The 24,142-nt window shown below is 43.8% G+C and overlaps 1 long non-coding RNA gene across 1 annotated transcript; it reads right to left on the reverse strand.

Annotated features, from left to right (window-relative positions):
* Positions 1-692: 692 nt before the first annotated feature.
* On the reverse strand, positions 693-24,122 carry LOC134344696 (uncharacterized). The gene is made up of 3 exons (XR_010017493.1): positions 23,607-24,122; positions 2,785-2,854; positions 693-929 (listed from the first exon to the last, which is right to left on the reverse strand). It is a non-coding gene; the product is annotated as an uncharacterized LOC134344696 (long non-coding RNA).
* Between the last annotated feature and the right edge of the window lie 20 nt (positions 24,123-24,142).

Raw genomic sequence — 24,142 nt, forward strand, 5'->3', positions numbered from 1 at the left:
CTCTCCCCTCCTCCATCTGCCTATCACCACTCCTCACCTGGATCCACCCATCACCATCCACGTCTTGCTCAACATCTTCCCCTCCATTTTTCTTATGCTAAATATCACCCATCTACTCTTTCAGTCCAGGAGAAGCATCATGACCTGATATGTTGACCATTTCCTCTCCACAGGTGCTGCCTGACTCCCTGAGTTCCCCCAAACATCTTCAAAAGGCAATGCCTCATCCATCACTAAGGACCCCATCACCCAGGGCATGCCTCTTCTCATTGCTACCATCAGGGAGGAGGTACAGGAGCCTGAAGACACATTCTCAATGTCTTTGGAACAGCTTTGTTCCCTCCCCCATCAGATTTCTGAATGGACAATGAACCCATACACACTACCTCACTACTTTTGCTCTCTTATTGCACTGCTGATTTGTATATATTGCATTGTAATTTATAATGTTGTAAATGTGGTGTGTCTTTCACATCAGTTGTTTGTCAGTTTTGCTTGTGTGTGTTTTTCATTGATTCTATTCCACTTCACTGTTACACTACGAACGCCTGCAAGAAAATGAATCTCAGGGTAGTGTATGGTGACATATATGTACTTTGATAAAAAAAATTACAATGAACTTTGTACTTTGAAGATAATTAATGTTCAAATGTTTTATGTTTTGCAATGTACTGCTGCCATGAAACAACAAATTTGACGAGAAACATCAGTGACATTAAACCCCATTCCCATTCTGATGTTTATAAAACCATAAGACGCAGGAGCAGAATTAGGCCATTTGGCCCATCGAGTCTGCACCAACATTCAATCATGGCTGATCCTTTTCTCCCCTCCTCAGCCTTCTCCCCGAAACCTTTGATGCCATGTCCAATCAAGAACCGATCAAGCTCTGCCTTAAGTACACCCAATGACCTGGCCTCCGAGGTTGCCTGTGATAAAAAAATTCCACAAATTCATTACCTTCTTGCTAAAGAAATATCTCCGCATCTCTGTTTTAAATGGTCACCCCTCTATCCTGAGGCTGTGCCCTCTTGTCCTAGACTCTCCCACCATGGGAAACATCCTTTCCACATCTATTCTGTCTAGGCCTTTCAATATTCAAAAGGTTTCAACGAGATTCCCCCCTCATCCTTCTGAATTCCAGCGAGTACAGACCCAGAGCCATCAAACGTCCCAAGTCCCTGTGCATCTCTAATTTCTGCATTTTCTCCCCATTTAGAAAATAGTCTGCACATTTATTTCTGCTACCAAAGTGCATGACCATGCATTTTCCCACAGTGTATTTCATTTGCCACTTTCTTGCCCATTCTGCTAATCTGTCTAAGTCCTTCTGCAGCTTACCTGTTTCCTCAACACTACCTGTCCCTCCATCAATCTTCATAGCATCTGCAAACCTGGTAACAAAGCCATCTATTCCATCATCTAATTCATTGATAAACAGCATAAAAAGAAACAGACCCTACACCGGCCCCTGCGGATCACCACTGGTCACTGGCAGCCAACCAGACAAGGATCCCTTTACTTCCACTCACGGCCTCCTACCAATCCGCCAATGCTCTAACCACGTTAGTAACTTCCCTGTAACACCATGGGCTCCTAACTTAGTAAGTAGCCTTATGTGCGGCACCTTGTCAAAAGCCATTTGAAAGTCCAAATGTACAACATCCACTGCATCTCCTTTATCTATCCTGATTGTAATCTCCTCAAAGAATTCCAACAGGTTCATCAGATAAGATTTTCCCTGAAGGAAACCATACTGGCTTTGCCCTATCTTGTCTTCTGTCACCAAGTACTCCATAACCTCATCCTTAACAACTGACTCCAACAGCTTCCTGTCCTCTGGCACCATGCCAGAGTCCAATGATTTTTCAAAGAACATTCCTAATGCCTCTATAATCTCTACCACTAGCTCTTTCACAAATCAAGGGTGCAGTCCTTCCCCCTCCAAAATGCTGTGGACGTAATCCGAGATATCCCTGACCCTGGCAACTAGAAGACAACGTACCATCTGGGTGTCCCGTTCACGTCCACAGAATCTCCTGTCAGTTCCCCTAACTCCTGAGTCCCTTACCACTACCACTCCCCTCTTCTCCCTCTTTTCCTTCTGCACCACAGACCAATGCTCACTGCCAGTAACCTGGTCTCCATGGAATTCCCCTGGGAGGTCATCCCCCACGACAGTATCCAAACGGTACACTTGTTATTGAGAGGTAAGGCCACAGGGTACTCTGTGTTAACTGCCTATTCACATTTCCATTTTTCATAACAGTCACCCAGCTACTCGCCTCCTGCAACTTCGGGCTTCCTGTAACTCTGATCGATTATCTCTTCTCTTTCTCGTACAAGCCGAAGATTATCTAACTGCTGCTCCAGATCCCTAACACAGTCTTCAGGGAGCTGCAGCTGGATGCCTCATGCAGATGTAGTTTCCTGTATAGCTGATCCCCCTGGTAGGCTCTGGGTCTCCCAGGTCTCCAACTTCCAAGGCCTCCTCTTTGGCCATAATGAGGCCTCTTACCTCTTCTCCTCAGTTGACTATCCCCTCCCCCCCAGTGCCCCTCCTTCTTTCCTCTCTCCTATGCCTCATTCTCCACTCCTCTCAGGTTCATTCTCCTGCCCTTTACCTTTCCCACCCACCTGGCTTTACCTGTCATCTTCTAGTTATCCTCCTTCCCCTGCCTCCGCCTATTTATTCTTGTTTCTTCCCACTTCCTTTCCTGATCTGCTGAAGGGTCTTGGCCCAAAACGTCAACTGTTCATCCATCTCCATAGGTGCTGCCTGACCTGCTGAGTTCCTCCTGTGTTCTGTGTTTGTTACTCAGGATTTCCAGCATCTTCAGAATCTCGATTGTTGCTGTAAATTAGGAAATGAAAATAACCCTAGTTAGACCACATCTGGAGTATTTCATACAGTTAGACCATAAGACAATAGGAGCAGAACTAGGCCATTCAGCCCATCGAGTCCACACTGCCATTCAATCAAGGTTGATCCGGATCCCACTCAACGCCATACACCTGCCCTCTTACCCTATCCCTTGATGCCCTGACCAACCAGGAAACTATCAACTTTTGCTTTAAATATACACGTGGACCTGACCTCCACTGCAGTCCATGACAGAGTATTCCACAGATTTACAACCCTCTGGCTCAAAAAATTCCTCTTAACCTCCGTTCTAAAAGGTTGCCCCCCAATTTTGAGGTTGTGCCTCCAGTTCTCCCACCATAGGAAACATCCTCTCCACATACACCCTATCTAGTCCTTTCAACATTTGGTAGGTTTCAGTGAGGTCTCCCCACATTCTTCAAAAATCCAGTGAGTACAAATGCTCTCATATGTTAACCTTTTCGTTCCCGGAATCAACACTGGCGCACCTTGGGGGTGTGTGCTTAGCCCACTGCTCTACTCTCTCTATACCCATGACTGTGTGGATAGGCATAGCTCAAATACCATCTATGAACTTGCTGATGATACAACCATTGTTGGTAGAATCTCAGGTGGTGACGAGAGGGCATACAGGCGTGAGATATGCCAACTAGTGGAATGGTGCCACAGCAACAACCTGGCACTCAACATCAGTAAGACGAAAGAGCTGATTGTAGAGAGTGAGCAGTTTTAAGTTCCTGGGTGTCAAGATCTCTGAGGGTCTAACCTGGTCCCAACATATTGATGTAGTTATAAAGAACACAAGACAGTTAAACTTTAGGAGTTTAAAGAAATTTGGTATGTCAACAAATACACTCAAAAACTTCCATAGATGTACCATGAAGAGCTTTCGGACAGGCTGCATCACTGTCTGGTATGGAGGGAGGGGCTACTGCACAGGACCAAAAGAAGCTGCAAAGGGTTGTAAATCTAGTCAGCTCCATCTTGGGTACTTGTCTTCTTTACCACAGACTCAACTTACAAATTACCTTCTGGCAGTCTTGCATGAGGACTCCAAAGTCCCTTTACACCTCTGATGTTCAAATTTTCTCCCCATTTAGAAAATATTCCGCACTATTGTTCCTTTTACCAAAATGCATTATCATACATTTTCCAACACTGTATTCCAACTGCCACTTTTTTGCACATTTTTCCAATTTGACTACGTTCTGCTGCAGTCGCATTTCTTCCTCAGTACTACCTACCCCTCCACTTATCTAAATCACTGACAATGTGAAAAGTAGCTGTCCCAATACTGACCCCTGAGGAACACCACGTCACTGGCAGCCTATCAGAAGAGGCTCCCTTTATTCCCACTTGCTGCCTCCTGCCTGTCAGCCACTCCTCTATCCATGCCAGTATCTTTCCTGTAACACTAAAGGACTTCATCTTGTTAAGCAGCCTCATGTGAGGTACCTTATCAAATGCCTTCTGAAACTCCCAATAAAGGACATCCACTGCCTCTCCTTTGTCCACCCTGCTTGTTACTTCCTCGAAGAATTCTAACAGATTTGTTAGGCAAGATTTCCCTTGACAGAAACCATGCTGATTTTGACCTATTTTATCACTAGTCTCCAAATACCCTGAATCCCCGTCCTTAATAATGGACTCCAATACATTCCCAACCACTGAGCTTAAGTTAGCTGGCTATAATTTCTTCTCTTTTGTCTTGCTCCCTTCTTAAAAAGTGGAGTGACATTTGCAGTTTTCCAGTCCACTGGGACCATGCCTAAATCAAGTGATCCTTGAAAGATCATGACCAATGCATTCTTTATCCCTTCAGCAACCTCTCTTGGGACTCTGGGATGCAGTCCATCTGGCCCAGTTGACATCCACCTTTCGACCTTTCAGTTTTCCTAGCATGTTTTCCCTTTGTAATAGGATTGGCACTCACTCCTGCTCCCTGACACACATGGACCTCTGGCACACAGCTAATGTTTACCACAGTAAAGACTGATGCAAAGTACTTATTAAGTTCATCTGCCATTTCTTTGTCCCCCATTACTACCTCACCAGCATCATTTTTCACTAGTCCAATATCAACTCTCATCTCCCTTTAACTCTTTATATGACCAAGAAAAACTGTTTGTATCTTGCTTTATATTATCATCTAAGTTGTCCTCATATTTTATCTTTTCCCTTCTTATGGCTTTTTAGTTGCCTTTTGTTGGATTTTAAAAGCTTCCCAATCATCCCACTTCTCACTCATTTTTGCTACCTTATATGCCCTTTCCTTGGCTTTTATGCAGTCCGTAACTTCCCTTGTCAGCCACAGTTGCCTACCCTGCCACTTGAGAACTTCTTCCTCTGTGGGACATATCTATTCTGTGCCTTGTGAACTATTCCCAGAATCTTTAGCCACCTCTGCTGTGCCATCATCCCTGCCTGTATCCCCCTCCAATCCATCTGGGCAAGCTCCTCTCTCATGCTTCTGTAATTCCCCTTTATTCCATTGCGATACTGATTCATGTGACTTATGCTTCACCCTCTCAAATTGCAGTATGAATTCAGTCATAATATGATCACTGCCTCCTATCGGTTCCTTTACATTAAGCTCCCTAATAAGATCTGGGTTATTACGCAACAGTGTTGGCGCGTGGCCAGGTGGTTAAGGTGTTCATCTAGTGATCTGAAGGTCACTAGTTTGAGCCTTGGCTGAGGCAGCGTGTTGTGTCCTTGAGCAAGGACTTCACACATTTCTCTGCGACGACACCGGTGCCAAGCTGTATGGGTCCTAATGCCCTTCCCTTGGACAACATTGGGGTCGTGGAGAGCGGAGACTTGCAGCATGGGCAACTGCCGGTCTTCCGTACAACCTTGCCCAGGCCTGTGCCCTGGAAACCTTCCAAGGCACAAATCCATGGTCTCATGAGACTAACGGATGCCTATAGATCTAAGAGACATTTAGATATGCACATGAATGTGAGGAAAATGGAAGGATAGGGACATTGTGTAGGCAGAAGACATTAGTTTAGCTGGGCATTTGATGATTAATTTAATTGGTTTTGAACAACACTGTGGACCAGGTGGCCTGTCCCATTCTGTACTGTTCTGTGTTCTAGATTCCAGCATCTGCAGTCTCCTGTGTCCATCTGTGGCAAATTCTTGCATAACTAAGGCAGTTGGAGCAGCCATAAGGAAATCAAACTGAGGGAACATTGTTTTGTGACAAATACATTGGAATTCTTTAAGGGTGTAATTAGCTTATGGATATCAGTAAATGTGGTGGGTTTGACATTTTTGAGATAATTGAATAAAAATGTCACGTATAAAGTTACTGCACAATAGAAGAGGTTATACATTAACATGGAGAAGGAAATAGCAAGCTAGCAGAAAACAGAGAAGCAGGTTAACTAGGTCATTTTGAGATTGGAAATCATTTACTAGTAGAGTGCCACAGGGAATCAATAGAACCTTTTGATATATTTTCAGTCAGAGGATGGTGAATCTGTGGAATTCATTGCCACAGGCAGCTGTGGAGGCCACGTCATTGGGTGTATTTAAAGGGGAGGTTGATAGGCTCTTGATTAAATGGCATCAAAGATGACAGGGAGAAGGCAGGAGAATGCTGGAGTAGACTCGATGGGCTGAATGGCCTAATTCTGCTCCTTTATCTTATGGTGCTATAATCTTATGTCACCAAATACTGCAACCACGGTCCCCAACTCATATCAGACCGTTGGGTCGCAATGGCCCAGAACCTTGGCATTAAATTTCATCACACTGCGACGAAACATCTGCAGTCCAATGGCCTGTGCGAGTGGTTTCACTGTTCCTTAAAGGCTGCTCTGAGGGCCTTCCTGATGGATGCGTGTTGGCATGATCGTCTCCTGTGGGGCTGGCGGGGGCTCAGAATGGCTCCAGAAGAGGACCTGCTGTCCTCCCGAGCTGAGTTGGTGTATGGGCAACCGCTATGGATGCTGGGCGATTTTATTCCTGATTCCACAACCACCCGGTCCGGTTCTCAGCAGCATTCTGCCCTCCTTAGTAAGCTCAATCTTTGCAATCTATTCCTACCTCCCACCCACCATTGTGCTCAGCTCTCTTGGGGCCCAGTTGACCTACGTTCTACTTTGTTCATTTTTGTCTGCCATGATGCACAGCAACACCCCATAAGCCCCCTTACGATGGCCTGTTCTGTATTTCGGATTGGGGCAAAAAGACTTTTATTGTAGATAGGAAGGGTGATTGAATATATTTCTGTAGATCACCTTAAACCAGCCCACCAGAACCTGAATGGTTTCACCACCATATCTGCTGCATCACGACACGACTGTGTGTGTGTGCGTGTGTGTGTGTGTGTGTGCGTGTGTGTGTGCGTGTGTGTGTGCGTGTGTGCGTGCGTGCGTGCGTGTGCGTGTGTGCGTGTGCGTGTGCGTGTGCGTGTGTGCGCGCGCGCGTGCGTGTGTGTGTGTGTGTGTGTGTGTGTGTGAGCACATCCCTGGATGAGCTGGGGGCACCTGCTCTTACTCCAACCAAAGAACACAGGACCTGAGCCGGGAGACTTGTACAAGCCCCAGACAGACTCAGAATGCCGGTTTTGGTGAATTCTGGCAATGGTCTGTGGAGGTGTAATGTAATGGGTGACAGATGACACATATAGAACCTGTTCTACAGAATTCAAAACACCGTCACTGTGTTGTTGTGCTCACTTTAACAGACCATGTCTGATGTATTGATATCAGTGTAAGGCAAATGCTTTAGTTCGTAACAGAAGTAAAGCACAGCAGTTTTTGTTAAGCACATAAAATAACTCTCACATATTTACTTCACAAAATCCTACATTGGATACTGCTCATCTTGGAGAAAGAAAACTCTGATCTCAAACCTCCACTGCCTTTTTGCTATACCCTCTCATGGGGAAGGCTTCGAGAGTGAACCCCGAGGGAAACATCCGGAGCTGGAGTCCCTGAGACAGTCCTACATTGAGTTCAACGCTGACTGACAGCTCCTGTGACACTGCTGGTGCCAAATTGTGTTGGTCTCTGCCGTTCCTTTGGATTCATCAGCTGCGTGAAAAGGGAGAGCCTGTGATATGGGCAACATCTTGCTCTCCATACTGTACTGCTCTGGTTTGCGTGCTGGCTTGTGTATCACGTGGACAACTCGGACACGATATCCATGGTCAACCCCAACCAGTAGGGGGCCTTGATGACCAGGGAGAGCGGTCTGACTGAATACATCACCGTCTGGAGTGGAGGCTCCAACGAATGCGATCGCAAATTGCTGCGGAGGGCTGTAGACCCAGCAAGCCCATTACCCACAATCAAGGAGATCTTCAAGATTTGACAGCATCCATTACTAAAGACCTTCACCATCCGGGACGTGCCATCTTCTCATAACTACTATCAGGAAGGAGCTACAGGAGCCTGAAGACCCACACTCAAGTGTTTCAGGAACAGCTTCTTCCCCTCCGCTGTCAGATTTCTGAACGGTTCATGATCTCATAGACACTACCTTGCTATTCCTCTTTTTGCACTCAGAGGGAGATTGTGGAACAAGCTGCCAATGTATATGGTGGATGCAGGAAAGAGGTAAAGGAGCCTCAGGACTCACACCACCAGGTTCAGGAACAGTTACTACTCCTCAACCAGCAGGCTCTTGAACCGGAGGGGAAACTTCACTCAACTTCACTCATCCTATCATTGGGAATTTCCCACAACCTGTGGACTCACTTTCACGGACTCTTCATCTCATGTTCTCAATATTTATTGTTTATTTATTTATTATTATTATTTCTTCTTTTTGCAATTGCACAGCCTGTTATCTTTTGCACTCTGGTTGAACTGAGTTGAGCGGTCTTCCATTGATTCTGATGTGTTTATTATTCTATAGATTTATTGAGTATGCTCCCAAGAAAATGAATCTCGGCTTTGTATATAGTTTGTATATAGTTTATATAGTATATTGTTTATATATGTAGTTTGATAATACATTTACATGGATGGGAGGATATAGAGGGATATAGAAACAGAAACATAGAAAACCTACAGCACAATACAGGCCCTTTGGCCCACAATGCTGTGCCGAACATGTCCCTACCTGAGAAATTACTGAGGGTTACCCATAGCCCTCTATTTTTCTGAGCTCCATGTACCTGTCCAGGAGTCTCTTAAAAGACCCGATCGTATCTGCCTCCAGCACCATCACCCGGCAGCCCATTCTACGTACTCGCCATTCTCTGCATAAAAAACTTACCCCTGATATCTCCTCTGTACCTGCTTCCAAGCACCTTAAAGCACCTCTCGTGCCAGCCATTTCAGCCCTGGGAAAAACCCCAAAGACTACTCATTCATCTGGGAAAAAGAAATGTCCCCGTTTCACAGCGAGAGGGGAGACATAATAAACAACTCACTGATTTACATTTTAAAAATCTGTTACTTTGCTTTTTCTGAGCTCTGTGCCCAAAGAGCTCAGGTCTCTGGGCACAGAGCCAGCAGTAAGCCCGCTGCTCCCGACGTTCCGTGTTCTCCTGCAACACCTCAGTCAGGGGCACCAGCCTTGAATCAGCCCGTCCCCAGAGCCATGAAAATCCGGCACCCTGAAGGCGCGCTAGTCTTCCAAGCCGCGTCCTCGGGATATCAAAAAGCGGCTGGTCGTGAGGCCCTGAGAACGGGTCCCATTCTCACAAAGAACTGAAATCAGCGTGTAACTCCAGGTCAGGGTCTTCAAAAGAACCTTGGAAAGGAGAAAAAGAAATATGAAAGATAGAAATAGAGCTGTTTCCAAAGATGCAGGCAAAGGAGTGGCCATTTTGCACCATCTGGACGTTGTTCGGGATGACTGTATCTATTAACTGAGTTGTTTTTGTTTGTTTATCCTGTAATGTTATATCTAGATGATTATTATGCATTGTCATATCTGTAATAACAGATTGGTCATATATAATTTGTAGGACTTTGACTCTAAAACGGGGTTGGTTCATGCCATGGTATGATGCTTTTTATGAGTTTGTATTTTAAAGCAAGACTTTGGTGAATGATGTTTGCCACTTGATTGTGTCTGTGTAAGTAATCAGATTGAGTTAAACTGCTGTAGTCATTATTATTATTATTATTATTATTTTGTGTGTGGGCACGTGACCAAGTGATTAAGGCATTGGACTAGCGATCCGAAGGTCGTGAGTTCGAGCCCCAGCCGAGGCAACGCGTGTTGTATCCTTGAGCAAGGCACTTAACCACACATTGCTCTGCGACGACACTGGTGCCAAGCTGTATGGGTCCTAATGCCCTTCCCTTGGACAACATCGGTGTTGTGGAGAGGGGAGACTTGTAGCATGGGCAACTGCTGGTCTTCCATACAACCTTGCCCAGGCCTGCGCCCTGGAGAGTGAAGACTTTCCAGGCGCAGATCCATGGTCTTGCAAGACTAATGGAAGCCTTTTATTATTTTGTATTTGCACCTTTTGTCTTCTTACTTACCTGGGCCCTTTGCTCCCAGGGGAACATAGGCCATCAATGACCTCCCGTCCCCAATATCCTCTGAAGTCACTGGTCTGGTTGGAGTTCATCAATGTTTCTGTAATCCATTGCATCCACTGTACAGGGGATTGGCCTGTACAGCTTCACCGGAGCCCCGGTGGCCAGCCTTACCCGTTTCCACCTCTCATGGCAGGGATGTAGGGTTAGACTTTGAGACGCTTGTCTTCTTTCGCACATCAGTTGTTCGTCAGTCTTTGTGTGTAGTTTTCATTGATCCTTTTGTATTTCTTTGTTCTACTGTGCGTGCCTGCAGTGTCAGGGTAGGATATTGGTGGGGCATACACACTTTGATAATAAATTTACTTCGAACTTTTGAAATTTTTTGAACTTTGAAATGCTGGCAAACAGGTGGAATCTTGGTCAGCACAGAGCAGCTGGGCCAAATGGCCTGTTCCCATGCTGACTATCACTCTATTAAGATTGATAGATTTTTTGTCAGATACGGGGGCGGGGGTGGTGGTGCTGGATCAAAGGTCGACAGCAGAAAGAGATCAGGCGGGACTTGATGGAATATGAAGTCATTTTAACATGCCGAGTGGTGTCTCTCTGCTTCAAGGAAGTCACTGGCCTGACTCCCAGCTGTAACCTGATTCTCAAAGATGCACTCAGTCAAATGCTTCACTGGAAGGGCTGGTCATTCCAACTATTTCAACTATTAAAATCAGCCAGATCAGCTGACACTACATTCTGAAATCATTCCATTGTAAGTTTTAGTATTTCTTGAATTTTTAGCATTTCTCAACATAACGGAAAAAAGCCGGGATGTAATGCTGAGGTGTTATAAGGTGTTGGTCAAACACCATTGGAGTATTGTGAGCAGTTTCGGGCCCCTCATCTAAGAAAAAATGTGTAGGTGTTGGAGGGTGCAGAGGAGGTTTGCGAGAACAATCCCAGAAATGAAAGGGCCGATGTATGAGGAGCATTTGATGGCTCTGGGCCTGTGTGCAGTGGAGTTAAGAATGGGAGGATCTCATTGAAACCCATCAAATATTGAAAGGCCTAGATAGAGTGGACATTGAGAGAACGTTTCCGATGGTGGAAAGTCTAGGACCAATTGTCAGAGCTCAGAATACAAGGCTATTCCTTTAGAACAGAGATAAAGAGGATTTTTTTTTTAACAGAGGGTGGTGAACCTGTGGAATTCATTGCCATAGATTACTGTGGAGGACAAGTCATTAGGTATAGTTAAAGTGGAGGTTGATAGGTTCTTGATTAGTTAGGGCGTCAAAGGCAATAGGGATGAGATTGGGATTGAGAAGGATAATAAATCAGTCATGATGGAAAGGCAGAGCAGATTTGATGGGAATAGCCTAATTCTGCTCCAATGTCTTATGGTCATATTGTTTCAGATGGGAACACTGGTCATCATGGACCAGAAGGGCCGAAGGGTCTGTTTCTGTGCTCTATGACTCTATTAAGGTGTTTCTTTCCGTTGGAAATGTGGGGTTACCGGATCAGAGGCCAACAGCAGAAAGAAAACCAGGCGGGATTTGACAGAATGTGAAATCGTCTTAATGAGTCCTTTGGCATCTCTCTGCTTCAAGGAGGTCACTGGTCCCATTCCCAACTATATCTGATTATCAAAAATGAAATCAGTCATCTGTTTATTATTGCTTCACTGGAAGAGCTAGTCATTCCAATTATTTCAACTATTAAAATCGGCCAGACATTAAAATCAAATAGAGTGAAAAAGAGGCTAATGACAAGAGACTCCAGAACTTCAATGTTCACAGTCAGAATCAGAATCAGGTCTATCACTGTTCCCTCACAGTATTTGTTGTCGGTAGCTGGAATTTTCTTTTGTATATGACAAAAGCGTTGTCTCAAAAATATCACAGCAATACTCTGATCTCAGTTTGGCATCTCTGAGAAAGTTAAATCTGGTTCAATTAAGACGTTAACTGATCTGTTTCATTTGTAATTCGTAAGGCCATTCGTAAGGCCAGTGATGTTGTGGGGATGGAACTGGACTCTCTGACGGTGGTGTCTGCAAAGAGGATGCTGTCTAAGTTGCATGCCATCTTGGACAATGTCTCCCATCCACTACATAATGTACTGGTTGGGCACAGGAGTACATTCAGCCAGAGACTCATTCCACCAAGATGCAGCACAGAGCGTCATAGGAAGTCATTCCTGCCTGTGGCCATCAAACTTTACAACTCCTCCCTTGGAGGGTCAGACACCCTGAGCCAATAGGCTGGTCCTGGACTTATTTCCTGGCATAATTTACATATTACTATTTAACTATTTATGGTTTTATTACTATTTAATTATGGTGCAACTGTAACGAAAACCAATTTCCCCCGGGATCAATAAAGTATGACTATGACTATGACTATGTTGAACTACATGCTTAGAAATGAAGAATTTGAAGACCTGTCAATTCTTGTCGATATTGTTGGAACATTTCAAACTTCTAGTGTTGACTGCGAACGTGGGTCAGTTTTGTGAATTCAAACAAATGCAAATCCAAAAACAGAGTAGAAGTGGAAAATTAGGATGGGCTAATAAGGAGTAAGATGTATCTTTCATCTGGACAGTGTTTAGAGACAATGCATGTGTAATAAAGACAGACAATAAAAAGTTTACAAAATGTGAAAGTTTTTTTGTTGTACTGTATTTCATTATGTCTTTCAATTAATAAACAAAATCAAAAGAATGTGATTTTTCAGTTTTCATTCTGAATGTTCATAATGTGCATATTACAAAATTAAACACTTAAATTACCACGCAACTCTCAGGCCGTGTAAAATTTCCTGCTCAGAGAGATGGTTGCTCCACATAGCTATAAAAAAAATTGGAGGGATATTAATATTGTCATAAGACCATAAGACAATAGGAAGAATTGGGACATTCGGCCCATCGAGTCTCAGCCCCAGTTCCCGACCTTCTCCCCATAACTTTTGATGCCATGTCCAATCAAGAACCTATCAAGCTCTGCCTTATATACACCCAACAACCTGGCCTCCACAGCTGCCTGTGGTAATGAATGCCATAAATTCACCACCCTCTGGCTAAAGAATTTCTCCGCATCTCTGTTTTAAATGGACACCCCTCTATCATGAGGCAGCATCCTCTTGTCCTAGACTCCACACCATTGGAAACATCCATTCCATATCTACTCTGTCTAGGCCTTTCAATATTTGAAAGATTTCAATGGGATTCTTCCCTCATCCTTCTCAATTCCAGTGAGTACAGACCAAAATCCATCAAACATTCCTCGTACGATAACACTTTCCTCAGCATCACATCCCCACACTTGCATTCTGGGACCTCTTGAAATGAATTCTAACCATTTACTTTCTTACCATCGTCTCTACCTGCAAGTCAACCTTTAACATCTTCTGCACAAGGACTCTCAAGTCCCTTTGCATCTCAAATTTTTGGATTTTCTCCCTATTTAGAAAGTAGTCCACACATTTATTTCTTCTACCAAAGAGTATGAACATGCATCTTCCAACATTTTATTTCATTTGCCACTTTCTTTCCCCATTCTTGTAATCAGTGTAAGTCCTTTTGCAGACTACCTGTTTCCTCAACCCTACCTGCCCCTCAACTAATCTTCATATCATCTGCAAATTTGGAAACAAAGCCATCTATTTCATCTAAGTCATTGATATACAGCATAAAAAGAAGCAGTCCCAACATCGAACCCTGTGAAACACCACTAGTCACTGGCAGCTAACCAGGAAAGGATCCTTTTATTCCCACTCACTGCCTCCTACCAATCAGCCAATGTTCTAACCATGCTAGTAACTTTCCTGTAATGGGCTTTTAACTTGGTAAGAAGACTTATGTGTGACGCCTTGTCAAAGACCTTCTGAAAATCCAAATATACAACATCCACTGAATCCCCTTTATCTATCCTACTTGTAATCTCCTCAAAGAACAGCTTCGTCAGGCAGGAATTTCCCTGAAGGAAACTATGCCCACTTTGTCCTACCTTGTCCTGTGTCACCAAGTACTCCTTAACCTCATCCTTAACAATTGAGTCCAACATCTTCCCTACCACTGAAGTCAGGCTAACAGGTCTATAATTTGCTTTCTGCTGCCTTCATCCTTTCTTAAAGAGTGGAGTGACATTTTCAGTTTTCCAGTCCTTTGGCACCATGCCAGAGTCCAATGATTTTTGAAAGATCATTCCTAATGCCTCCACAATCTCTACCGATACCTCCTTCAGAACCCTAGGGTGCAGTTCATCTGGTCTGGGTGACATTTGTACCCTTAAGTCTTTCAGCTTTTTGAGCATCTTCTCTTTTGTGATAGTACTGCACTGCCTTCTCTTTCCTCACACCCTTCACTGACAGACATCACGAAATTTGTTGTTTTATGGCAGCAGTACTGTGCAAGGCATAAAATAAATTATAAACTACAATAAACACTGTACACTCAGAGGCCATTTTATTAGGTATACTTGTACACCTGTTCATTTATGCAAATATCTATTCAGCCAATCATATGGCAGAAACTCAATGCATAAAAGCACACAGACACGGTCAAGAGGTTCAGTTGTTGTTCAGACCAAACATCAAAATGGGAAAATGTAATCTAAGTGACTTTGACCGTGGAATGATTGTCGGTGCCAGACGGGGTGGTTTGAGTATCTCAGAAACTGCTGAGCTCCTGGGATTTTCACACACAACAGTCTGTAGAGTTTACATAGAATGGTGAGAAAAATCAGAAAAAACATCCCGTGAGTGGCAGTTCTGTGGATGAAAATGCCTTGTTAATGAAAGAGGTCAGAGGTGAATGGTCAGACTGGTTCAAGCTGACAGATAACCATGCTTTACAACAGTGGTGTGAAGAAGAGCATCTCTGAATGCACAACACATTGCACCTTGAAGTGGATGGGCCACAACAGCAGAAGATCACGAACATAAACTCCGTGGCCACTTTACTTGGTACAGGAGGTACATACTGAAGTGGCCTGAGAGTATCCGGTCATGACCCAAATCCATCTGAACCTTTGCTACCCAAGAAATCTGTCTAAATGTCATACACTCAGTGGTGACTTTATTAGGTACAGGAGGTGCCCAATAACGTAGCCGCTGACTGTACACGACAGTACGTGGGCTTGTTCTTTCCCAGCGCCATCCAGTCCATACATTCACCATGTTATCTACTCAGTACAAATCTCTCCAAGGTTTGTCGCCTTGTCGTGGTGGAGAGGCTTGTGAATTCCTGAGATCCCGAAGGGAAAGCTGCACGCTGGAGTCGCCCAAGGCGGTAAAGTCGAGGGGGGAAGTTCCAGACAGAGAGCATTCCAACCAAGACATCGGTGGAATATGGTACCACAGTCAGAAGATGGGTTAGAACTGAAGGGTTCCCAGTCATCTTGTACTCCACGCCACCGGATCCTGACCCTGATCTGTCAAGGTCAGGCCCATGTGACAGCCATCTGTGCATCAGCCTCCCCACGTTAAACAAAGTCACACACGGGCTTCCTCCACTGAGGGAATAACCCCTGGGCTGAACATCATACTCGACTCAAGTGATGCCACCATAACGATACCACTTCTGTGTCCTCTTTGGACACGTCACCTGACCAGTGTTGCCAAGGAGAGGAGACAGTGACAGCAGGTCACTCGACTGGGGTCCCCACAGAATCGTCGCACTCCAGACTCCAGGCTGCATCAAGTTTAGTGCATCCCTCGGCACTTCCTTCTGCAGCCCCGACCCTGCCAGACAGCACCATGGGGCACTATGGTAACATAGTGGTTAACACGATGCTATTACAGTTCAGGGTTCAGGGTTCAATTCTGGCACTGCCTGTAGGGAGTTCATGCATCCTGCCTTTGGAAGCGTGGGTTTCCTCCGGGTGCTCCGGTTTCCTCCCACATCCCAAAGGCGTACCGGTTAGTAGGTTAATTGGTCATTGTAAATTGTCCTGTGATTAGGTGAAAGGTGGGTTACTGTGTGGAGTGGTTTGCTGGAGGTGGAAGGGTCTGAGCCATGCTGTTCCACTAATGGACATCTCGTTATCACATAATAAATAAATACCAACAAGTTTCATAGGAGTCCATAAGACGGTAAGACATAGGAGCAGAATTAGACATTCAGTCTGCTCTGCCTTTCCATTACAGCTGATTTATTATCCCTCTCAACTCCATTCTTCTGCCATCTCCCTATCACCTTTGATACCCTTTCTAATCAAGAAGCTGTTAACCTCCACTTTAAATGTACTCAATGACTTGACTTCCATAGCCGAATATAACCATATAACTATATAACAACTACAGCATGGAAACAGGCCATCTCGGCCCTTCTAGTCCGTGCCGAACTCTTACTCTCACCTAGTCCCACCGACCTGCACTCAGCCCATAACCCTCCATTCCTTTCCAGTCCATATATCTACCCAATTTAACTTTAAATGACAACATCGAACCTGCCTCAACCACTTCTTCTGAAAGCTCATTCCACACAGCTACCACTCTCTGAGCAAAGAAGTTTCCCCTCATGTTACCCCTAAACTTTTGCCCTTTAACCCTCAACTCATGTCCTCTTGTTTGAATTTCCCCCACTCTCAATGTGGCAATGAATTCCACAGATTTACCTCCCTCTGGCTAAATAAAGAGTCCCGGGTCGAGGTCAAAGTCCTGTGATCAGCGAGCCCTAGCGTCAATACCCAGAGGTCGATGAAGTCCAGAGGTCAAAGTTCAGAGATCAAAGCCTGAAAGTCAAAAACCAAAGTTGGCTTGTCATAGAGTCACAGAGACGGGCACTTAAGGCCACCTAGTCCACGTCGAACCACTTAATCTGCCTACTCCCATCTAGTCCAGAGGCCCTGGCCTGAAAGTCAACTAACACATTGCCATCTTCATCAAGGATGGCATTTATCTCCTGTGGTGCCCAATTGTCTTGAAACACATCTGTGTTACCTGTGGATGCTGTGTGTTCTTTTTCCACAGCTACCCAGGCACGGACATACTCCACTGAACATTGTCGGGCAGTGAGCTGCCAACTCCAGGACCCATGGATAGCTAGCTAAACCAGTCCCGGGATACTCTACTCCCTCCCTGCACCCCTCCTCACTGGATGGCAAAAGACAAAGGGTGAGGCTAAATTGCGGTCTCTGGGAGTGTTGGGAGAACTGTTGTCTCACTTGAGTCAACAAATTCTTTTGTTGCTCCTTGCCTTTGTTCTGAAAACAAAAGGCAGCCTGGACACACAAAGAACAACGTGTGAGAGTCCTGGATCCATTACGCGGGGTGTCAATTACAGCAGCTTTCAACCACTGTGTCGTGGTGTTCACTGTTAGTTGGAATCTTTCATGTACAAAAGATCTGTACAAGGTTCTTACAACAGTGGGGTAGAAGCTATCCTTGCCCCACAGTGTGGGGTACTGACAACGATAAACACTCTCATGCCCCTTGTCTACCCCTTCATCTCACCTGGATATTCCAGGAGTTCCAGGAATTGCTTATATCTTTATTTAGAGATGACGAGTTACAATGTAAAAGGCAGACAAGTCGAAAGGATGAATACAGGACTGAAGGTATTGGATTTGAATGCACACAGCATACAGAATAAGGTGGATGAACTTGCAAGGGTTAAAAGACCCGGATGGGAGTTGTAACTAGACCCCCAAACAATAACATGGAGGTGGTCTACAATGTTTTCAAAATTCTGGGATTTATGGATTGGACTGTAGTTCAGACTAATTGTGGTTCTTATTAGCCTCTTTCAGATAAGACCATAAGACCATAAGATATAGGAGCAGAAGTAGGCCATTCGGCCCATCGAATATGCTCCACCATTCAATCATGGGCTGATCCAATTCTTCCAGTCATTCCCACTCCCCTGCCTTCTCCCCATACCCCTTGATGCCCTGGCTATCAAGAACCTATCTATCTCTGTCTTAAATACACCCAATGACTCGGCCTTCGCAGCCATTCGTGGCAACAAATTCCACAGATTTACCACCCTCTGACTAAAGTAATTTCTCCACATCTCAGTTCTAAATGGACGTCCTTCAATCCTGAAGTTGTGCCCTCTTGTCCTAGACTCACCTACCATGGGAAGTGACTTTGCCATATCTAATCTGTTCAGGCCTTTTAACATTCGGAATGTTTCTATGCGATCCCCCCCTCATTATCCTGAACTCCGGGGAATACAGCCCAAGAGCTGCCAGACATTCCTCAAACAGTAACCCTTGTAGAAACATAGAAACATAGAAAACATAAAACACAATACAGGTCCTTCGGCCCACAAAGCTGTGCGGTACATGTCCCTACCTTAGAACTACCCAGGCTTTACCCATAGCCCTCTATTTTTCTAAGCTGCATGTAGCCATCCAGAAGTCTCTTAAAAGACCTTATCGTATCCTCCTCCACCACCACCGCCGGCAGCCCATTCCACACACCCACCACTCTCTGCTTTAAAAACTTACCCCTGACATCTCCTCTGTACCTTCTTCCAAGCACCTTAAAACTATGCCCTCTCATACTAGCCACTTCAGCCCTGGGAAAAAGCCTCTGACTATCCACATGATCAATGCATCTCATTATCTTATACACATCCATCAGGTCACCTCTCATCTTCTGTCGCTCCAAGGAGAAAAGGCCAAGTTCACTCAACCTATTCTCATAAGGCATGTTCCCCAATCCAGGCAACATCCTTGTAAATCTCCTCTGCACCCTTATATATTTTTTTTGTGTTCTGGCCCATTACGAGGGCGAAGGTGCTTGAGGAGAAACTGAAATGTCTGAGGGTAGATATCTGGGCCAGACGGTGTACACCCCAGGGTTTTGGAAGAAGTGACTGAAGAGCTGGTGAGGGAATTAGTCATAATCTTTGAAGAATCAATTGATTCTGGCATGATTCTAGAGGAATGGAAAATTGCAAATGTCACTCCATTCTTCAAGAAGGGAGTGAAGCAGAAGAAAGGAAATTAGTCTGCTCTCAGTGGTTGGGAAGATGCTGGAGTTGATTGCTAAGGATGTGGTTTTGGGGTACTTGGAGGCAAATGATAAGACAGGCTGTAGTCAGCATAGTTTCCTTAAGGAAAAATCTTGTCTTACAAATCTGTTGGAATTCTTTGAAGGACTAACGAGCAGGATAGACAAAGGATAACGAAGTTGTGTACTTGGATTTTCATAAGGTTTGACAAAGTGCCACATATGAGGCTGCTTATCAAGTTAAAAGCCCATGGTTTTACAGAAAAGATATGAGCATGGATAAAGCATTGGCTGATGGCAAGAAGCAAGGAGTAAGAATAAAAGGAGCCTTTTCTGGTCAGCTGACGGTGGCTATTGGTGCTGTATAGGGGTCTCTTTTGGGACTGTGTCATTTTACATTATATGTCAACGACCTGAATGATGGAGTTGATGGCTTTGTAGCCAACTTTGCGGATGATACGAAGATAGATGGAGGGACTGGTGGTGTTGAAGAAGCAGGGAGTCTGCAGAAGGACTTAAACAAATTGCAAGAAGTGACAGATAGAATACAGTGTCAGGAAGTGTATGGTCATGCACTTTGGTAGAAGAAATAAAAGCATAGACTATTGTGTAAGTGGAGAGATAATTCAGAAATGAGAGGTACAAAGGAACTGCGAGTCCTCATGCAGGATTTCCTAAAGGTTAACTTGCAGGGTGAGTCGGTGGTAAGGAAGGCAAATGCAATGTTAGTATTTATTTAGTCATAGTCATACTTTATTGATCCCGGGGGAAATTGGTTTTCGTTACAGTTGCACCATAAATAATTAAATAGTAATAAAACTATAAATAGTTAAATAGTCATATGTAAATTATGCCAGGAAATAAGTCCAGGACCAGCCTGTTGGCTCAGGGTGTCTGACCCTCCAAGGGAGGAGTTGTAAAGAAGACCAGAAGAGCAAGGATATAATACAGAGTCTCTATAAGACAGTGGTCAGACCACAGTTGGAGTTTAGTGTTTTTGGCCCCTTATCTACGAAAGGATGTGCTGCAATTGGAGAAGGTCCAGAGGAGGTTCATGAGAATAATCCCAGGAATGAAAGGGTTAATGTGTCAGGAGCATTTGATGGCTTTGGACCTGTATTCACTGGAGTTTAGAAGAATGTAAGAATGTGGGGGGGGGGGTGCACGGAATCGCATTGAAACTTATCGAATAATGAAAGGCCTGGATGGAGTGGACAGGGAGAGGATATTGCCTGTAGTGGGAGAGTCTAGGACCAGAAGGCACAGCCTCAGAATAAAGGAATTTCTTTAGCCAGAGGGTAAAGAATCTGTGGAATTCCTTACCACAGGTGGCTGTGGAGGCCAAGTCATTGGGTATATTTAAAGCAGAGATAGATAGGTCCTTGATTAGTCAGGGCATCATAGGTGATGGAGAGAAGGCAGGAGAATGGGTTTGAGAGGGGTTAAATCAGCCATGATAGGATAGTGGAGCAGACTCGATGGGCTGGTTGGCCAAACCCTGCTCTTATGTTTTATGGACTTATGGCCTAATAACAATTGGGGTAGAAGCTGCCCTTTAGCCAGGTGGTACGTGCTTTCTGGCTTTTCCCCGATGGAAGGGGGGTAAACAACAATGTCCAGGGAGGGTGGGGTCTGTGATTCTGCTGGCTGCTTTACCGAGGCAGTGAGAAGTGTAGACAGAGTCCGTGGAGGGGAGGCCGGATTTCATGATGTGCTAAGTTTGCAGTCACAGGTAGAGCAGTTGTCATATCAAGACAGAATGTGTCCAGACAGAATGCTTTCTACGGATCATCGATAACAATTTGTGAGGGTCATCAGGAACATACCGAATTTTTTTAGCCTCCGAAGGAAGCTGAGTTTCTTTAGCCGTGGTGTCTATGTGGCTGTTGGTGATGTTGACTCCAAGGAAGAGAAGCTGTCAACAATCTTTACCAAGAGAGTGAGAAATATAGATAGAGTCCATAAACCTTTGTCATTGTCACACATGCCGAGATACAGTGAAAAGATTGTCTTACATACTGTTCATACAGATCAGATCATTTCACAGTATATTGAGGCTGAATTCACCCTCACCCTTCCCACCCACCTGGCTTCACCTTCTGGCTTGTTCTCCTTCCTCCCCCCCCCACCCCACCTTCTTATTCTGGCCTCTTCCTCCTGCTTTCCAGTCCTGAAGAAGGGTCTCAGCCTGGAACATCAACTGTTTATTCATTTTCATAGACGCTGCCTGATCTGCTGAGTTCCTCCAGCATTGTGCATGTATTTCTCTGAATTTCCAGCATTTGCAGAATCTCTCGCGTTTCCAAAATAGTGCAATTTTGTGAAGGACAAAGTCGGTTGGGGATGGAGGTAAAGCTGCATCTTCAAAAGCCATCCCTTTAAAACCGAAATTTCTTCAGCCAGAGGGTGGGATGTGTGTGTGGAATTCATTGCTGCAGACAGCTGGCAAGGTCAGGGCAATGGGTTTACTTCAGGCAGAGAATGATAGGACCTTGGAATTGTCACATGTACCGAATTACGGTAAAAAGCTTGTCTTGCAGGCTTTCCATTGAGAACAGACCATTACTCAGTGCATTGAGGTAGAAGAAGGTAAATCAATAACAGAACACAAGATAAGCTTTAAAAATTACCAAGAAAGTATAGTGGGTGTAGACTATAAAGTACAAGAACATAATGACATAGATTGTGAGGTCAAGAGTACAACTTATCAATAGGATGAGTTAATAATAGGTTATATCTAAGTCTTTTCTATTATTTTATCTTTTATTTGGAATAATAAAAGACCAAAAATTAGTAAATGTCACTTACAAAAGTCGAAAAAGGATGGAGGTCTCGCTAGGCCTAATTTAAGAATGTATTACTGGGCTCTTAATGTGCGATACCTGTCCTTTTGGTTATATTGGGTTGATAAGAACAACTGGCCAATTTGGGTAGACTTGGATTTGAAAGCTGTGAAACAGTTTTATTTAACATTATTGGGAGCTGCTTTACCTATACAATTAGCTAAAGTTGCTAATTTAAACTTATACCCTGTGATTAAACATTCTTTACAAACTTGGCTTCAGTTCCGCAATTTTTTTAATCTTAAAAAATTTAAACTTTGTAGTTTAATTTATCAAAATTACTTTTTTAAGCCTTCTTTGAGCAATCCAATTTTTTTACTTTGGAAAAATAAAGGTATTAATTCTTTTTTGGATTTATTTAAAGAAGATAGACTGATGTCTTTTGAACAATTAGTTGATAAATATTCTCTTTCATACTCACACTTTTTACAATACCTTCAAGTTAGACATTTCTTACAAAAATATTTAAGTAATTTTCGTTACATATTGGATGCTGACCTGTTAGATACTATTATGAGTATGAACCCTTCGATGAAGGGTTCCATGGGAAGAATTTATAATTTACTATTACAATGGGATAAGCATCCTTTATTTAAGATTAAACAAGATTGGGAAAAGGAACTCAATTTGACTTTTATGACGGAGGATTGGACACGGATTCTGAAGCTGGTTAACTCTTCTTTGATCTGTGCTCGTCATTCAATGATTCAATTTAAAATTGTACATCATTACCATTTGACGAAGGAGAGATTGTCTAAAATATTCCCTAATGTTGATAGTTATTGTGATAGATGTAAAACTGAGACATGTTTTGGTCTTGTTCTATACTGGAACAGTTCTGGAAGTTAGTTTTTTCGACAATTTCTAAAGCACTTAAAATTAATTTACAACCTAACAAATTAACTGTGCTTTTTGGAATAATTCCTCAAAATATCCATGTTATCTCTGTGTCTGACCAACGTGTTATTGCATTTGTTACATTGATAGCCAGGAGGGCCATTTTGTTGAAGTGGAAGGATACATCAGCTCCCACTTTGTCACAATGGTTCTCTCAAGTGATGCTATGTCTTAGTTTGGAGAAAATTAGAAGTCGAACCTTTGAACCTATGTTTGATTTTGAGAAAAGACGGGCTTCATTTGCTCGTTATCATCATTTGAGTTAGTTGGTAGATTTCCTCCACGATCTAATTGTAAATTTTTGGTATTTTTTTTTCTTGCTGGCAGTTTGATGTTTATCTTTAGAAGCTTTTTGTATGACGCATGACTCCGGGGTTGAACACCTACTGGGGTATTTTTCCCACTTTTTCTTGCTTAGTAGGGTTTTTTTATCACCAAAGTTTTTTCAATCTTTAAAATAATTTTTTTTTCTTGAGACATTGTAAGTGTTGCTTACTTCGATGTACTCGTGTTAATTTTGGATAATAGTAATAAAAAGATTTGAGAAAGAAAGAGTACAACTTACCATACTAGGGAACTATTGAATCGTCTGATAATGGGCGGGGTGTGTAGAAGCTGTCCTTGAGCCTGGCGATATGAGCTTTCATGCTCTTGCATCTTCTTCCCGATGAAAGAGTGGAGAATTGAGGATGTCCAGGGTGGGTGGGGTTTTTGATTACACTGGCTGCTTTACTGAGGCTGTGAGAAGTGTAGACAGAGCCCATGGAGGGGAGGCAGGCTTCGATAGTGAGCTGAGCTATGTCCGCAACTCTGCAGTTTCTTGTGATCATGGGCAGACCAGTTGCCATCACAAACCGTGATGAATCCAATCTGAATACATTGATAGAACACTCCTGATTGGTAAGGGGATTAAGGATTATGAGGAGAATGGGGGCTGAAAAAAATCAGCCATAATCAATTGGTGGAGCACACTTGATGGGCTGAATGGCCTACTTCTGCTCCTGTATCTTATGGTGTAAAGCTCAACCAGTCTGTTGTCTCAGAACAGGAGGCAAAGAGAAATATCATGTTTTCAAAAGAAAATTAGACTCTCTGTGTGAA

This window comes from Mobula hypostoma, chromosome 4 (genome assembly GCF_963921235.1).
Source record: "Mobula hypostoma chromosome 4, sMobHyp1.1, whole genome shotgun sequence".
NCBI classification, from domain to species: Eukaryota; Metazoa; Chordata; class Chondrichthyes; order Myliobatiformes; family Myliobatidae; genus Mobula; species Mobula hypostoma.